The following is a 17,783-nucleotide window of genomic DNA, read 5'->3' on the forward strand; positions in this document are numbered from 1 at the left end:
TTATGCTTCCTGTGGATATGAGACAGCATTCCCAGAAGAATTACTCATGTATGGATTCATGCCATTTTGCATTGTGCTTTTAAGAGTTATTAGACAATTAGATACGCAGTAAGAAGAAATATCTGCATTTAAATTGTCAAATAACCATTTTATTTTAGACTCCACTATACTATTCATTATTTATTGCTAGTGCCTTTTGTAAGTACTTCTGATAATATGTACACTAAAAAGGTTAATAAAAGCTGAACAAATAGAACATCTGAAGACAATAGCACTGAAATAACTTTTTATATCTGGAGACTGAGAATACATGGTACTGACTGAAAAATAAAGTTTTTAGTTAATCAGCTGGTGTTCTGTCTACAGAATATTTTAAAAATCTGTTTGTTTTTATACAATGTAATTGGCTTTTAAAAAACAAAAGGATATTAATCAACCTGTTGTTTATACATCTTTTAGAAAGATCCTGAAATGATTTTAAATTTGAATGTATTATGTTATCTCCCATATTTTTTTCTACTTCTTAGTCACTTTTCTTTACAAATGTTCTAATTATATTCCAGTTCCATTGTTCAATTCATGTGCAAGTACATTTAACTGCCTTTAGTGTGCTCAGCATGCTATTAGGTAATTTGAGTGCTACAGAGGAAGCAAAAGAAGGTCAAAACAACAGTTTACATCTTTCCAGATTAAGTTACGTGACAGCCCAATTCCTTCCTCTTTCTCCCCAATATTAAAAAAAAACAACAGTGGAAATACAGTAAAAGGAAATCATTGCTCCTGGCTGATTCCTTAGCTAAAATGATGCTAAATCATAAAACTATGATGCATGTCTTTTAGGGTACTGCTTTTCTGCCTTAGGGAGAGCCTGGGCTGTAGAAAACACTCATTCCCCAAGATGAATGAGGCTCATAGTCTTTGTCCTTTATTGTTTAGCATCTAAGATTTTCAAACACTTTGGGCAACCCATTAATAAAATCATGACTAGTCAAAAAAGGACTGGGTTTTTTTTTGGCCATTTTAGAGGTGGGAAATTTAGAGCTTAGAAAAAATTAAATGATGTAATACTTCTAAAATCCTGTGGCTGTGTCTCTAATCCCTGTGAATGAACTCCAGGTAAATGGCCCAGCCTGATAATGGCATCCTACTGTCCATCATTCTTTGCATTCTTTTAGATGAGGTTCAAATTATGCCTGGCTTATGCTGCATTCTGTCTCTAATGAACAAAGCTACAGTAAAACTGCAGAGCAATTAATTTCAGATGGTTTGCTATAAATTAATATAATGGCAAACTTGTTAATTAAGGATATAATTCCTTATCTTAAAGTAGTTCATTAAATATTTTATTTGAAGTAGCTTGTCATCTAAGAACCCCAAAGATAGTAAAATCTAAATCTATGAGACATATTTCAAAGGCTATTTGAACTAATTTGTTATGAAGTATTACCATGCCCAGTTAGTTACATTAGAAAAAAAATTCTCATCATTTATTTCTTGTTACAGTGAAAATACTATCTTATTAAGTCTAATAAGGAAAAAACTGAAGATAGTACTATGTCATGTAATTCACTATTGTGGTTCCAAGAATAAATGAAGAAGTATTATATGTCTATTACATACCTTCTGATGACTTTAAAAAGTTAGTTTCTGATAAATAAATCAGCACAAAAAAGACAGAACTTATTTTTAACCACAGCAATATTTATTTACAGATGACAAATATTCTAATTTCCATTAAGCCTTTAAGTATTTTCTGAAAGCTCAGTTTTCCATAATTGAGAATCAGATGCAGTCTTTCCATCAAGTTAAGAATCTTCTAAAGACAGTTTCCCGACCTGAGTTACCAACTCATAACTCTATATCTGAGATTTAATGGGGGAAAGAGCATGATGTTAAAAGTGTATGGGATACACTGCCTCTTTTCAATTATTCAAGAGCTGATTTATTTTGCCTTTTTTAAAGCTTACTGTCTTTCTTCTACCCTGGTTTCTATCATCTCATTAATTGTCCTAAACAAGAGAAGATGAAAGAAAAAGACATGAGACAGAAAAAGAAATGAATATTCAACCCATCCTCTTCATTTTTGACCCTTTCAGAAAGGGAAACATAGTGACTAAAAGGAAGATTTTAGATTATCTGGACATTTCATTCATATATGCCTTCTTTTCTCTCTTTCATGTGAATAGAGTTTATTATTTATCCATTATTGAAAAATTAGGATAAAATTGCATCCACGTTTGTGAAATAGAATGCCAGATTTACAAATTTGGGCAAGTATCCACATTACGGTAAAGAGTGTCTATAGTGGACTGACAGTTCCACTTACATGAAAGAGGTGCTTTAAGTAGCAGAATTAAAACACAGTGCAACTGCCAAGTTAATGATGGCACAGCTCTTTATTTTTCTATGGCAAAGAATGTGAATCTCTTACTAAACTGACTGTTTAACATGCTGAATTTTTGTCCCCAAAACATTCTGCATTCCACTTGTAAGAACATGGACTCGACTCTGAATTAAAGTGTAAAAATGATTTATAATCTATACAACACTATAGATTATTATAATTTGGCTCTGAAGGGTTGGTTTCTTTCAACTTCCGCAGTTTCAGTTGTGTTGCCTGCTGTTCTAGCTGTGTCAACACGGGCAAAATTGAGAGCTGAAGTAATTAGGCAAATAATGCAGGCCAAAAATATGACTGAAAGCTACTTGGCAATTTCACTCCACACTGATCAAAATCAGTTCAAAATAGTCCAGTTCTTTCATTTGCTTTCTCCTCCCTAAAAGCCTTAAATAAAAACACATGAAACCAATGAAATGTAAGTAATTTTCATTTGGAATCTCATATTTATATGTGTATTCTTAATGTTCCTTTCTAAATAAACCATTATCAGTGTGGATAAATCTAGTCACAATAAGTCACCACTACTACAGTTGAGACTGAGGAGTGGTATGGTAAAATGAGCCAACAGCCAACTCACAACATCTCCCCAAGAAGACCACATGATCAGAAGCCACTCTTCTGAACAATTTCTTGATGATTAAAGTACCGTCTTTTTCTCATTAAGTGAAGAGGCAAAAACATCCAAGTAACCACTTCTATAATGCTTGACTGAATTAACATTTCAGGGGAAAACTGTTGCAATAACAGACAGAAACCTCCTTTACATCTATGGCAGAGATGGCTTCCTAGCCACCTATTCATGCCACTCTGCCATATTATAAGGTATTACCGGGATGTAGTTGTCCAGCTAGGGAGTACATTTCCCAGCTCTCTTCTTAGATGGGGCCATGAAAACTGCTCTTGTAAAGGTGATAAGTACCATCTCTAGACTGAGTTAAGAGGGGAGTATCTCAGACGTTTCTCATCTTCTGTCTACTGGCTGAATGCCACTGTCCCATAAAACCTTGAAAATCTCATATTAGAGATGGTATTAGAACCCAAATATGAAAGGACCCTGGGTCCCTGAATCACCTTTTGAGGTCAGCTGCCTGCTAATTAGGAACACAAATTCTAGACTTTATGTGAGAGTAAGAAATAAGCCTCTATTCTATTTGAGGAATTATACATTTTTGACCTTTTTTTTTGTAGGAGCTAGAATTACTGTAGCTTAGACAAATCCTATCCCAGTATTTTGAACACAATGCCTCTTTATTGGAAGCTTTCTTCACTGCATAATGGTGGTGATAGTTAATACTTATAAACTGCGTACCCTGTGTCATATACTGTCTAAATCCTCTACAAGTATCAGCTCACTCAATCCTTACAATGACCCCATGAGGCAGGTACTATTAATTATTCCCATTTAACAGATGAGAAAATTGAGGCATAGTGAGAGTAAGATCACACAGTAACAGAAATTGAACTGAAAAGCAAGATGATACATCTCCAGACCAAAAATAAAATACTCTGCACTCTGTATTTTATAAGTACATCTTCTATTCCATGTACGTTTTCATACGTTCTGCAGATAAGCAATAACAATTGTGGACTGGTCATCTGATCTGTTAAAAAGATCACTCTTTCATACAGCAGAAAGTTGTCTCTAATAACTGAAATAAAGAAGAGAAGCCATTTGAAGTCTAAACTGTTCCTCTTACAACCAGAAATAAGTTTTAAATTAAGGGTAGCAAAGATCAATCAGTATAAATAATATCTAATAATTTAACAATGAAATAAAGATGATTCTATTAATGTAATATTATAATCAAGTGTAGGGCATTTCTAGCACTTTCCTAGTCATTTTCTATCACTTTTTACTCTGTAGTCAAAAGCCTATTGTATCTTTGAGAATAAATACCTTGTGCCAACATTATGATGTTGCTGAGCCATTGTCTTCTCTCCTTCTTCCTGACAAGGTCCATTGCTATGGGCCTTGAATGTGTCCCCCAAAGTTCATGTGTTGGAAACTGAAGTCCCAATGCATCAATGTTGGGAGGTAGGGCCTAGTAAGAGGTGGATTAGGTCATGAGGGCCATGCCTTCTTGAAGGATTAATGTTATAGTGGAAGTGGGTTAGTTATTGTGATAGTGGGCTTGCTGCAAGAGCAACTTTGGCCCTATTTTGCTCTCTTGGTCTCTCATGCTCTTGTCCTTCTGCCTTCCACCATGCCATGATGCAGTAAAGTCTTCACCAGATGCAGGCCTCATCCTTGGACTTCCCAGCCTCTACAATTATAGAAAATAAATTTTTCTCTTTATAGGTTACCCAACCTGTGGCATTCTATTATAGCAACACGAAATGGGCTAAGACATTCAAAAATAAGAACTTTGTTCATCTTCAAAGTGGTGAGGAGATTTTTAGCCCTTCTCTCTATCTCATTTGTTCTCAACCAGAAGAGGCTTAGCCTTCCTCCGCTGTGTGGGGCCTTCCCCTTACCCTCTCTGATGCTCCTTTGGAGCTTCATGTCACTCCTTGCCTTCATCCAGTAGGAGGCTCTGCTGGGGACCAGATGAATAATTTATTTCAGGAGGAGGCGTAAAAAACCTATTTTACCACAAGTCCAGGCTGTGCTTTCCAACTCAGTTTACCAGAAATAAAGCAACAATGTGGGTTTCAATCTGACTGGATTGGCTCAGAACTCAGAGGGACATGAGTGAGATTAATTGGTACTCTGAAACTCCCATAGATATTCTAAATTATTTATTGAGTTACAGCTCTTAAACTAAAAATAATCCACCTGCCATCACTGAAAGGTTACAACAGGCAAGCATTCATCACGGAGTGACATGTCCCTCACCTAGGAAGACTGAACATGTCAGCATGAGCAAACGTTGTCCTTCAGGCATGGAAATCTCAGTAATAAAATTCTGGCTGTACTGCAGAAGAGTATGAGACTCTACCTTGCGCTGTCTTTGGTCCGATACCGTGTTATTGGAGAAGAGCAAATGGCGCACACCATGATCATAGGCATGATGATTCATCATCTTCTCTTGGTTTAGAAGCATATTCTAAAATCCCTGGGAGTCTGGTTGCTTTTGTGTTTGACTGTTTGTCTTTCTTCTTTACCCACAGACATTGTACCCCTCAACACTTCCTCTTCTCCCAATAATAGTTACTCATCAATTGGAAATAGACCAGATTATATTTGCTAAAGCTGCAACAAGGCTACACACATACCATTTTAGCAATGTATCCTTTTAAGTGTGTGCTGATCATGACTAGTACCTACTGCTGGCCCCTTCTTCCCTTTGGCCATTGACTTGGTGGCACTCCTTCCAAACAATCTCTTTCTGGAGTAACATGGAAGTTTATGATGGTTTCTTCGGTTCAGCTAAAGGAAGTTTTAATGCTGGGCCCTGAATCCCAGCCCCTTTGCCCCTTTTTTCAGGAGTTCCTTAGGACCAAAGGGATGTCCCTCCTTTCTTGGGGAAAGTGTGGGTGTTTCATGAGATTGACACTGTATTTCCAGCAAAACATAATAACCTTTTCCCCTCTATTTTCTTTCTAAGTCTTTGGAAATCAAAAACGGAAGCAAGTCAAGACAAAACAACAACAACAACAACAACAACAAAAAACAAGAACAAAACACACACACACACACACACACAACACCCTAATATTTACTCTGTGTCTCTCCTGTGCCAAGTCAGGGTGGCATGATGCAGCCTCTACGTGTCTCTTTAGCTTCTTTTTGTACCACATTCACTCTTGTTCCCTGCATCCAAAGCACACTGTGTTGCTTTAAGTTCCCTGAATGTGCTGTTTTCTAATGAGCTTTTGCATGTGCTGTCCCTGCTTAAAAAAATGCTTTCCTTCCCCTCCCTCAGTACCTCCTTCTCATCCTCCAGATCTTTGCTCACTCATCACCTCCTGAAGGAAGGCTTCCTTGACTTCTTTGACCAGGTCAATACCTCTATCGTGGCTTCTCTTGGCACCACATGGCTTTCAATCACAGTTGTAATTTTATATTTATTTTTGTGATTGTTTTAATTTCTCTCTAACTATATTGTATGCTTCATGACAGCAGGGACCACGTATGCTTTTTCTCATCATGGCATATTGTAAGCTATGTGTTGAATTAATGGATGGCTTTTGTTAATTCCCACAAAGTCCTGTGCTACAGATATTTTAAACTCTGTTTTCTAAGATAAAGAAGCACTATTTGCTGGGCTAAATGATTTGTCCAAGTCGCAGTAAGTGATAGAGCTTGAGACCATACCTATTCATGCATTCGTCCAATATTCATTGAGTGCTCACTGCATGCTTTGTTCTGTGCCAGACACTGGAATAAAACAAGTCATAGTTCTTTCAGGGCCTCCTAGTCTATTTGAGTGAGGGAAGTTTGTAAACAAATAAGTCAAGTAAAATATTACACAAGTTAAGATGTTTGTGCAGCATACAGCAGGCACAAGTTAAGATGTTTGTGCAGCATACAGCAGGCACACGGAGGAGAGGGTGGGCAGTTGCACTGAAAGGCAATGAATCCTAAAATACAAGCAAGTGCTTACAAAATAGACCAGTAATAAGGGAATTAGGGTGGAAGAAACCCCTGGGAGCAAAGGGATGGAAGAACATGAGAGTGAGGCCCCTGAGATCAAGCAAACAGACTGTAGATGCAGGAACACAGGTTATGAGGCTGGAGAGGGAGAACAGGGTCAGGCTGGGGAGGACCTCATCTGCAATATAAGAACTTCGGATATTATGCTATAGCAATGGGGAGTCACCGAAGGGCTTTAATCAAGGGAGATCTGACCTGATTTCAGAAAAGTCACTCTGGAAGTACGGTAGACAGATGAAGAGCAGGGGAGTCTGGAAACTGGAAGATCAGAATAGGAGAGAACACAGCAGTGGTCCAGGAGAGCGGTAATAAGGACCAGGACCAGGACCAGGGAAACAGTAATAAGGGCCCTTGCAGTGGGGATGGAGAGGAATAGATACAGGAGTTGTTCAAGAAAAAGAAACCAATAGGATCTGATACAGATTGAGTGTGAAAGCTGAGAGTGAGGGAGGAGTCTGGGGTAATCCCAGAGTTTAGGGCAAGGCCAACTGGGTGGATGGTAGTATAACTTTCTGTCATACGAAGGGGAGAAAGAGGTTCGAGAAGGTAGAAAATAAATTCTATTAATATTTAAGATTCCTTAAACTGCCTGGGAAACATACCTAAACATGCTCACTGGGATAGAGAAATGAAAGTGAGAAACCTCAGTGTGATGTTGGCAGGTGGACCATGACCACACACAGGTAATGGGGAGATCCTGCAGAGGGGGAAGGCAGAATTCCAATGAACCAAATCTCCATTTCAGGTGTTGACCGAGGCGCAGGAGCCAGCAAAGGGGACAAGAGTCCCAACATTCTTATTCCAAGCAGTAGACAATGGAAAACGATTCCTAGCATGTGAGGAAAATCATACTCTCCTCCTCATACATTATATTCCTTTTCTGGGCATTTTCACGGCGTTTTGGAACACTTTCACCAGGCTGCTTAGTGATTCTGAGAATTTGCCTGACCCTCTTTTAGAGAACTTACTGCTTCCCTGGTCCTGGCCCAGCTCTCTGCATACACACTTAAATTGTCTATATGTTGCTTAGTTTTGAAATTATTGCTCATAACCTCATGGCTTTTCTTCCTCCCCCCACTTCCACCCTGCAGTCTCAGAGGAGACCATTAAGGCACAGGTATTAAATGATTTAGCAAGGATTATGTCACTAGTCAATAGCAGGGCAGGAAATTAAGCCCAGAATCATCGAGTTTCCCTTGCTACGCTGAAGTTCTACCAGGACTTGAAAGAAAAATCATAGATCACTCTACACTAACTGGTATTTCCTGCACATTCTGGCCTTGATCCCTCATTTACCACTGTGCCAGGCACTGAGTAAGTGCTGAGGATAAAGGGTGAAAAGCCATGGTCCTTTTCCTAAGGAAACTCCCGGGCTAGTGGGAAGCTGAACTGGTGGAATGTTAGAGGTCATTGTGATTTGTGCTGTAAAAGACATATTCTGGGTGCCACAAAGGGTAGAGAGGAGGTACTGAATTCCATCCTGAGGTTTATGGAGGGTTCTCAGGAAATACAATGCTTATACTGAAACCTAACCTTCCTAGCATGTAAACATAGCCATAAAAGCAAAGAAATTCAAATTAGTAAATGAGGGTATATGTCAAATATTAACAAAACTTAATATCATCTTGGATTTATATCCAATTGTCATGAAATTGAGAGGATGCTAGGGAAAAGAAAACCATTTAACAGAAGAAAGCATTACCTAATGGTGCCAACCATTCCGGAGGAAGTCAAAGCTGGTGGTTATCAAACTCAAGAAAAAATATGGAGCATAATCATTTTAAGTGAATTAAGAAGCTACAGAAAGCAAGAGCCAAGGTCGAGGGCAAATCTCAGATGTCACAGACTATTTTTGTTTTGTTTTGTTTTTCTTTTTTTTCCAATATAAGGCAACTTCATTTCTATTTGTTTCTTCTCATTGCTTCTCACAAATAAAGGACTGAGGAGGCTGTGGATTGCCACAACATAAGTTCATTTTGGTAGTAGTGAATCCAATTGTATCATAGAGAGCAAGGAAATATAGGAAGGTACGGCAATATCATTAGTTCCACAAATATTTATTCACTGCATCTGCACCTTGTAACAGCAATGGATATGATCTTAGAAGTGGAGACGCCTGTCTTGGAAAGAGAGAAAGCCCCCCAAATTCTGATTCCATCTCCCCTCTCCCTACAGTACTATCACTGGATGCCACTCCAGGGCATGGCACCTGCATAGAAGGCATGTTTATCAGTATGTAATAACATGTAATAATTATATCACAATCATAAAGAGTCCTTTTACTTCCACCATCTTGTTTAGCACCCCAACAACCATGTGGAACTGGTGTCTTATCCCTGTTTTGCAGATAAGGAAATGGAAGTGTCTGGACCAAAAGTGGGCCTAGGATCCAAACCCAAGTCTCCCTGATGCCAGAGCCCATGCTCCCCATCACTCGTCCAGCTCGCTTCTGCTTGTTCACTGAACAAAAAACAGAGCAACACCTCTTGGGCCATTTTCTTTGTTTTAAAATAACTTTATTGTAGAATTTAATACTGTTATAGAAACAAAAATCTCCAAAGTGTCAGTCATTGACTGTTTATGTTCCACTTACTGTTCTGTTCCAATTGTTCTTGCTGAATATGCATATATGAATATGAATCTATCCAGCAACAACAATTGGAACAGAACAGTAAGTGGAACATAAACTTAAAATATGGTTTGCCTAGTTCTAATTGGGATATAATTCTCAGTGTCTGCTATTTCTACTCAATGTTACTCCAAAACCCAGCCCCATGTTCTGGCATGGTTCACACCACTTGTCATTTTAATGGCCATAAAATATTCCATTCTGGCCGATACTTTTTCCTTCCAAGTAATCATGAATAGTTTCCATGTACCCTTCTTCCCATATTTCCATTATTATTTGCCATTGAGATGTTTACAAATGATAAGAAATCCTAAAGTAACTACAACTTAAAATTTACTTTTCTTGTATATTGAATTCCCTGGGTATTTGATTTGATTAAAATTACAAAATTGCAAAAATATTAAAGTGAATAAGTTAGATAAGAATTACTTCAAAAATATATTACAGACAGCTTTTGAAATATTTCTGGAACAAAAGATAAACATTTCATGAAGATATGATCCTATGACCTGTATGTTTGTGTGTCCCCAACGGTCATATGTTGAAATCCTAATTCCCAAGCAGATGGTATGAGGAGGTAGGGCCTTTGGGAGGTGATGAGATCATGATAAAGGCAGCTTCATGAATGGGATTAGTGCCCTTTTAAAGAGACCACTGAGAGCTAGCTAGTCCCTTCCACAATGTGAGGATGCAGTGAGAAGGCACTGTCTATGAATCAGGAAATGGGTCCTCACCAGACACCAAATCTGCCTTGATCTTGACCTTCCCAGCCTCTGGATCTGCAAGAAATAAGTTTCTGTTGTTTATAAGCTATCTAATTCATGGTATTTTGTTACAGAAGCCCAAACAGATTAAGACATAGGATAGAAGAGTACATAGACTCACAGAAAAGTGGGTCATGAAGGTATTGTTACTGGAAGATAGTCAACCAGCAACACTATCTAACAAAATCTGTTGGAGAAGGAGAAAATAGATTCACTTTTTAATCCTTGGTTTTGAACTTTTCTTTTACAGTGAAAAGTACCTGGGAGCAGAATTAAAGTTGAAAAGTTTAAATAACTTTCTGCCAATTTAGATAGTGCACTTTTCCCCTGGGTTGACAATGCCAGAAACATTTTAAAGCACCAATAAAACTTCACTGCACACAGCTGCAAGAATGGAAAGAAGTTAAGTCAGCTTTTTATCCCAAGTCTCTTACCTAATTAATTATTAAGAGCCAATAAAGAGCCAAAATGTAACTAAATGGATAGGGTAGAACAATGCTTGATAATGATTTTCTAAGAGGCTATAATGTTTTGTTTTTATAATCTAGGACCTGATTTATAGCTGCCCTATTGCTGCAAGAAAGTAACGTACTTCACCAACATTTTTTCCATATAATGGAATTTGCTATATAATGTTACTGAATAGCAGCAGTTATGTGTTGGTGCAGTTTCTCTCTCTCTCTTTTTGAGAATGATTATTTAAAGTGCTACAGGAGGGCATTCGAGATGATTAGAGAAAAAGTCTACCATGCAGTCTACATTGAGTGATCATTCTGTGGAGGCTGCAGGGGCCCTGACTATGTTGACTCCCTACGCTGTGCTAATAAGCACTTTGCACATTTTGCAGATATCATCCCATTTACTCCCCACAACCACCTCAGAAGGAAAGCTCAATCAATCTGATTTTACAGATGAAGAAAGCAAGACAGAAAAAAGGTTAGGAAAGCTGTCCAAGAACACTCAGTTAGTGGCTAAGTTTCTAATCAAATCTATATGTTGATCCCTGTGTTGTGCTACACCCCTCTATGCCTATGTATATGGGTTTTTGGTTAGTTCATCACAAATATCTCCCAGTTTCCATTGTATGTGCAATAAAATGGACAAGAATATAAGCACCAAAATTTTGGGTGGGGTGGGGAGTAGAGAGGGAAGCAAGAAAGGTGCCCTGGTGGGGTTATACCTTATAAGAAAAGTAGTTGGAGTGGGGTTTGGATTACATTCCTCAAGAGGCTGGGTGTTTAGGGAATAATATATCAGCTGAATTTTGGAAGGGGTGGAAGACAAAATAGCTGGGAAAGTGGAAACGTGGGAGACAGAAAGAGTAGGTGAGGTCAAAATTGTGTGACATGGGATTTGATTCCTCTACCACAGGCCCTCTGATTTTCAGCAAAGAGATTAAATTCACAAAGTGCTCTGGATGTTGGTATTTCCTGTCGAAGCAGTGATGAGCGGCCTCTGGACTCAGAAATCAAAGATGCAATGGAAATAGTGAGAGCAAGCCTTCTGCTTTTCCCTAGAATAAGGGAGAAGGGAGTGGGGCCAGTGATACCCGAATAGCACAGGGGTATCAGACACTGAGGGTTCCTTTCTTTGAGGATAATCCAAGGTAAAACAAAAACAATGAAGGGATGTTTTTTCTCAACAGCTAGCAAAATGCACTATAGACCTCTATGAATTAAAAGTGTAGTATAAACAAAAAAAATTGGTAACAGAATTTTATAACCTTATAATTTTCCAATCTGGGGGCAAAAAAAAAAAGGTAACTGGTGGTTTAAATGCACATATTTCTGATTTCCAGACAGGGGCGTGGATGCTTAGAAACACTTATTGGCTGTTTGTCATTTCTTCCTCTGCAGATTGACTCTTCATATCCTTTGCAAAGTTTCTATTAGATCATTTGTCTTTTTTTATATTACTGTCTTAGAACTCATTATATATTTTTATTGTTAATCTTGTCTTTATGTTTTAAAAATCTTTCTATCACTGGCCAGGCGTGGTGGCTCATGCCTGTAATCCCAGCACTTTGGGAGGCCGAGGCGGGCGGATCACCTGAGGTTGGGAGTTCGAGACCAGCCTGATCAACATGGAGAAACCTCGTCTCTACTAAAAAAAATACAAAATTAGCCGGGCTTGGTGGCACATGCCTGTAATCCCAGCTACTAGGGAGGCTGAGGCAGGAGAATTGCTTGAACCTGGGAGGCGGAGGTTGTGGTGAGCCGAGATCGTGCCATTACACTCCAGCCGGGGCAACAAGAGCGAAACTCCGTCTCAGAAAAAAAAAAAAAAAATCGTCCTATCATTTTTTCAACTTTAATTATTGCATCTATGGCTGTATGAAAGTTTTAGTTTGTATGTGGTCAAATCTACAGATTTTTGCTGTTTGTCTTTTGGGCTTGGGTACTGTGGGGAAATATTACTTTAATACTGTTGGTAAATACTTTGTCAATATGTTTTGGTATAGCCTTTTGGGAGGGAAATTCAGCAGTATTTCTTTTTCAGACTGAAAATTCATTTTGTGAAATATGTTATTCTCTCTTTATTTGAATATTTTTGTAAAAGAAAACTATTTGCCATGTGCAAATTCATATTTTATGTTGTAGTTAAGTATAATAACTCTTGGTAGCTGAGGAGTATGTAATTAATGACACTTTTGCTTCTGTAATTACCAGGGCTTCTATTATAGGGAAGACAGGATGAAAAATGGAGTGGAAGCAGGTAAACTTTTTGAACTTGTCAAGCTATGTAGTTTCACTTTTTGAACTGATACATTTTAATAACATAAAGGCTTCCTGAGCTTCTTGATAGCTTTGTATCTATCTAAATTGATCTGTTTGTCATATTTTATTTCCAATTTAACTTGTTTTTATAGATCCTACAACACTGTAGAGATGATACAGAGCTTACCTCACTGGATAAATCCCACAGTAGTTGCTTCAAATGGAGAGAGGTCTCTGTCTTACAACTGTAAATATCCTGGCTTGTGTTCCAAAAGGCTGGGTTTCAACTACTCCTAATGCTGCAGGTATTACCTTGGACACCTTTTCCATTCACAAAATACTGTGTCTTCCAATCATTTATGTTAATCTAATTCATGAAACTCATCAATGCTCAAGCTGTTTCATCTGAATTCTTCCTGCGTCATTGATTTTTATTTTTCTATTCTTTAAAAAGTCACATTTTGCATTATATGAGTTAATTTGAGTGCCTCATAATGTAAATACATTACTAAAACTCATAAGAAAAATTACAACAAAAATAAAACTTCCCAGATCTGAATGCCAAGGTAAATTTTGTCATCTGGTACTTTGTCTCTACCTAAATACATTTGTTTCTTTCCCATCTGTTTGGAAACTTATTTAAGCAAATTAACATTTCTCCCAGAATTAATCTGGCTTGCATATCAAATGGCAAATAGTTTTGCTTGAAGAAATCATACTTTATTATTTAGTATCCACCACACCCTCTATGCCATAACTATTGTTATTTGCATTAAACAGATTTTTAAAACTGCCACTGAAAAAGGTGAAACAACTTGCCTAAAATCATACGGTTCTTAAGCGATGGAGCTGGAATTATATTTCCCCAGAGGCTGAGTGAATGAGCTTGCCTCACTCCACACCCCTGCCCTTTCCACCCTTCCATTCAGCCATGAAGATTAATATGGTGTTATTATTTGACTCTGACTCCAGGATTAGAGTCCTCACTGTTCTCTCTTGAGAGAGTTTATCTCAGGAAGGCTTTAAAGGTTGAAACCCCAACAGTCACAAGACAATGGAGCAATCCATAAAAGCAGTTCCTTCTTCTTTCCAAGTCTTCTCTGTGCTTTCTCATTTTGGCCACAAGGCACATAAATTCTCTCCTCCAATCAGAAAACAGGAGGGTATAGAAAGAAGCCACTTAGAGGTAGAAGAGCCCAACAATAGCTCATAGAAGTCAACGTCCCAGTGAGGACCACAGGCAGCATAGAGTAGAAGGAGGGACAAGCACCTTGCTAGACATTACTAAACCACCAAGGTGGTCCAGTTGCAAACCTACCTCAAACAGAAGTCCATGGAAACAGCAGAGGTTTTGCAGTCAGATAGGCCTAGGTTTGAATTCACGTGCCACTATTTAGTATCATGTGACTTTGGGGGCAACTTTTAGAGCCTTAATTCACCTGTAAAATGGAGTGACTGGAACCACTACACAGCACCCAGTAAGTGGCAGGGACTATTAGTATTACGAGTAGTAGCAGAAGTGCAGGCCTGAGCTCCTCTACCTTTCTTTTATGTGAAGAAATAAATTATACTGAATATAAAGTACCTGCCACAACGCATGGCTCATGGACACCCAGTAAGTATTAGTATTATTATTGCTACTAGTAATGGAGAAGATTACAATTGGTCTTGGTAAGACCCTTTTCAGATTTTTCATTTTGAAAAAGGGCAGAAAGAGTTTTGAGAAAGAGTAAAAAGTATAGAATAAAGAGGGAGGATGGGGAAGAAGGAAAAAGACAAAGAGGCAAAAATGTATAACCTATAGAAAAGTTACCATTAATTTCTGTTCAAAGAATCTGATGAATACGCAGGCTAACATGTCATCACTGGCATAAACTTCTGGCCAATGATTTCACCTTTGCTGTCTGAGCAACACACCATTATGAGAGAAAAAATATTGGCTTGCCTGGGACTGTGTTTAGCTGTAAGAGTCACCATGTCAGAACTTAGTAACCGAACTGCAGCAGAATGAGTAATACCAAAAATACACCTTTGAAGTACCAAAAGTAGTCCTAACGATTATAAAATTAAGCAATCAGAAACTATTTGAGAAAAGCAATCAAGAGACAGAAAAGTACTTAAGGAATTCTGCTATACAGGTATTACTGAAGAGAAATAAACATTAAGTTCAGATGGTCTTCAGCTTATAAAACAGGAGCTTCATTTTCCAAAGTCTATTTTGAGTCACTATTTTGAACCTGAAACACATCTCCCCATCAAGAAAATAATGTTATAAATGATGATTTGCACTGGCCCAGGAAGCCCTCTGTGACTCACTGTGGAGCTGAGCCCCCCTAAGGGAGCTATGGAGGTGGTGTAACAGCTGTCAAAAGCTCTCCTGCTGCGGTGGGGGCTCACTAGGGCTTGAATCCTTGACCTGCTTCTTACTAGATGTAGAGTCCTGGGCAAGCAACCACATCTCTATAATCTTCAGTCTACTCTTTTGTCAAATGGCTGTGAAAATAGTACCAGTCTCATAGGTCCATGTGAGGAATAACTGAGACCAGAGACATGAAGTGCTTCACACAATGTTCTCTCCTCCCCCCTTGGTCAGCACTTGGTCAGCATTTATTAGATGGCAGTGATGCTAGTATTAGCAGCAGAAGTGCAGGCCTGATCTCTGTCGTTCTTCTATGCAGCTTTTACTTGCCAGTGTGAAGTCAGAACTAAAGAAATGGCCATGAATGTGATAAAATTGTGTTTACCTCATAGGGAGAAAATGGTGGGGACCTTGTGCCAAAAGTGGGCAGAATTACAATGCTGGGAGGTGGGGAAGAGGCTGGTGGCAGGGCTGTTGTGTCTGGGGTCTCATGTAGACTGGGGTGATTTGAATAACACTTCTACATGCACAAAGTTAAAAATTCAAACAGGACAAAAGGCATAAGATGGAAAGAGAAATGGTTCCTCTCCCTTCCGAGTCCCCATCGTTCATTCTTGTGTATCCTTCGGTAAATTATTTTATGCATACATTAGCCTAAATCAATTTCTATACCTTTTTTTTCCATATACCTGTGTTTAAACTCCTTACACTTTACTGACAAGGGATTGCACTAGATGGGATCTTTCTTACCCTTTTCCCCAATAAATATATCTTTGAGCTCTTCACATGTACAATTATTGATCTGTCTCATTCTCTGTAATGATTCGCAGGTATTTCATTGTATGAATATACTTTGATTTTTTAAATGGACTGCTGTCAGTGGAAATTTAACTTTTTTCCCAGAATTTTATAACAATGCTCCAATAAATGTCCTTGTACACATAAATTGATGTATTTTGCAAGTTTATCAAGAAGGCAGATTTCCAGCAATGGGGCTGCTGAACTGAACAGTATGTTGGGTTTTTTTTCTTTTGAGAATTCCTGCCAAATTTTCTTTCAGAAAAAGAATGCACTGATTTGCATTCCTACCAACAGCATGAGAGTTCCTGCTTCCGTTTACCTTGGCCAACACTGAGAATAAGCAAACACTGAAAATGTTGCCATCAGATATGCAAAAAGCAGCATCTCATTGTTCTGGCATTCCTTTGATTAGGAATGAGATAATCATAATATTTGTTTTTCATGTTTGTTTGCCACTTGTATTTATTTTTCCATGAAGTTCCTGTTCATATTTTTCATTTAGTTCTCGATTTTGAAGGGATTTTTTCTTTCTGTCAGTCAGTTAAATACATTGGTCATGTATCAGATTGTTTTTAATACTAATTTGAAATGCTTCATTTTTAAATACCCAATGTTTATATGAATTTGCATTCACAATAATGTTTATTCTTTCAATTGATCTATTTCTTTTTCAGCTCTAAGCTGTCTGGGTTACTATAGCTTCCTAATTTATTTTCATACCTTGATAGGTTATCATTCTACTCTCCCTGTAATCCTCTGGCTATTTACATGAGTTTATTTTTCCAGATGAACTTGTCAATTTGTCAAGTTCCAATAAGGATGCATTGATTTCAGTTGGTATTTATTTAGAGGTCAATTTAGGAAAAATTAACGTCTTTATTTTATAATTTTCCTATTCAAGAATAAGGCACAAATTTATGTAAGTCTACTTTTATGCCATTTGGTAGATTTTCAATTTTTCAAAAGCCTTTTGTACATTATGTAATATTGTTAATTTTTCCCTACATATTTTTAATCATTTGATTATCATTAAAAGTATGTTCTTCCTTCATATTTTCTATTATTTATTTCTTTAGCTTAATTATGTAATCATTCATCTTACCATATTCTTTTGATTTTTTTTAGTTTGATTCTCTCAAGTTTTCTTGATATGCAGTATTTTACATCCTCCTTTCTTTATTTCTTTCTTTGGTCTAAGTACATTTGCCAACAGGAAAATGCTAATAAAAATAGATGGCATTTGTTCAAGATTCTAATGGGAGAACATTTAATGTTGTATGATATATGTTTATTTTTTAATGTCAGTCCATCATCCATTCCTATTCTGGTAAAAGTTACTACTTCCTTTTCTTAAAGATTGAATTTTATCAAGTGCCTCTTTGGCATCTATTAAAATGATTAGGTGTTTTTATCCTTTAAAATAATTGACAAAGGAAAACAAAATTAATTATAATGAATACTTTGTAAACTTTTATGCAAATGAGCTTGAAAGCCTCATTGAAATGGATGCTTTTC

General features: G+C 37.7%; 1 protein-coding gene across 1 annotated transcript in view; it reads right to left on the minus strand.

Annotated features, from left to right (window-relative positions):
- RTN1 (reticulon 1) overlaps window positions 1-17,783 on the minus strand; it is a 273,232-nt gene that overhangs the window by 175,112 nt on the left and 80,337 nt on the right. The window lies entirely within an intron of this gene.

This window comes from Gorilla gorilla, chromosome 15 (genome assembly GCF_029281585.2).
Source record: "Gorilla gorilla gorilla isolate KB3781 chromosome 15, NHGRI_mGorGor1-v2.1_pri, whole genome shotgun sequence".
Lineage (NCBI taxonomy): Eukaryota > Metazoa > Chordata > Mammalia > Primates > Hominidae > Gorilla > Gorilla gorilla.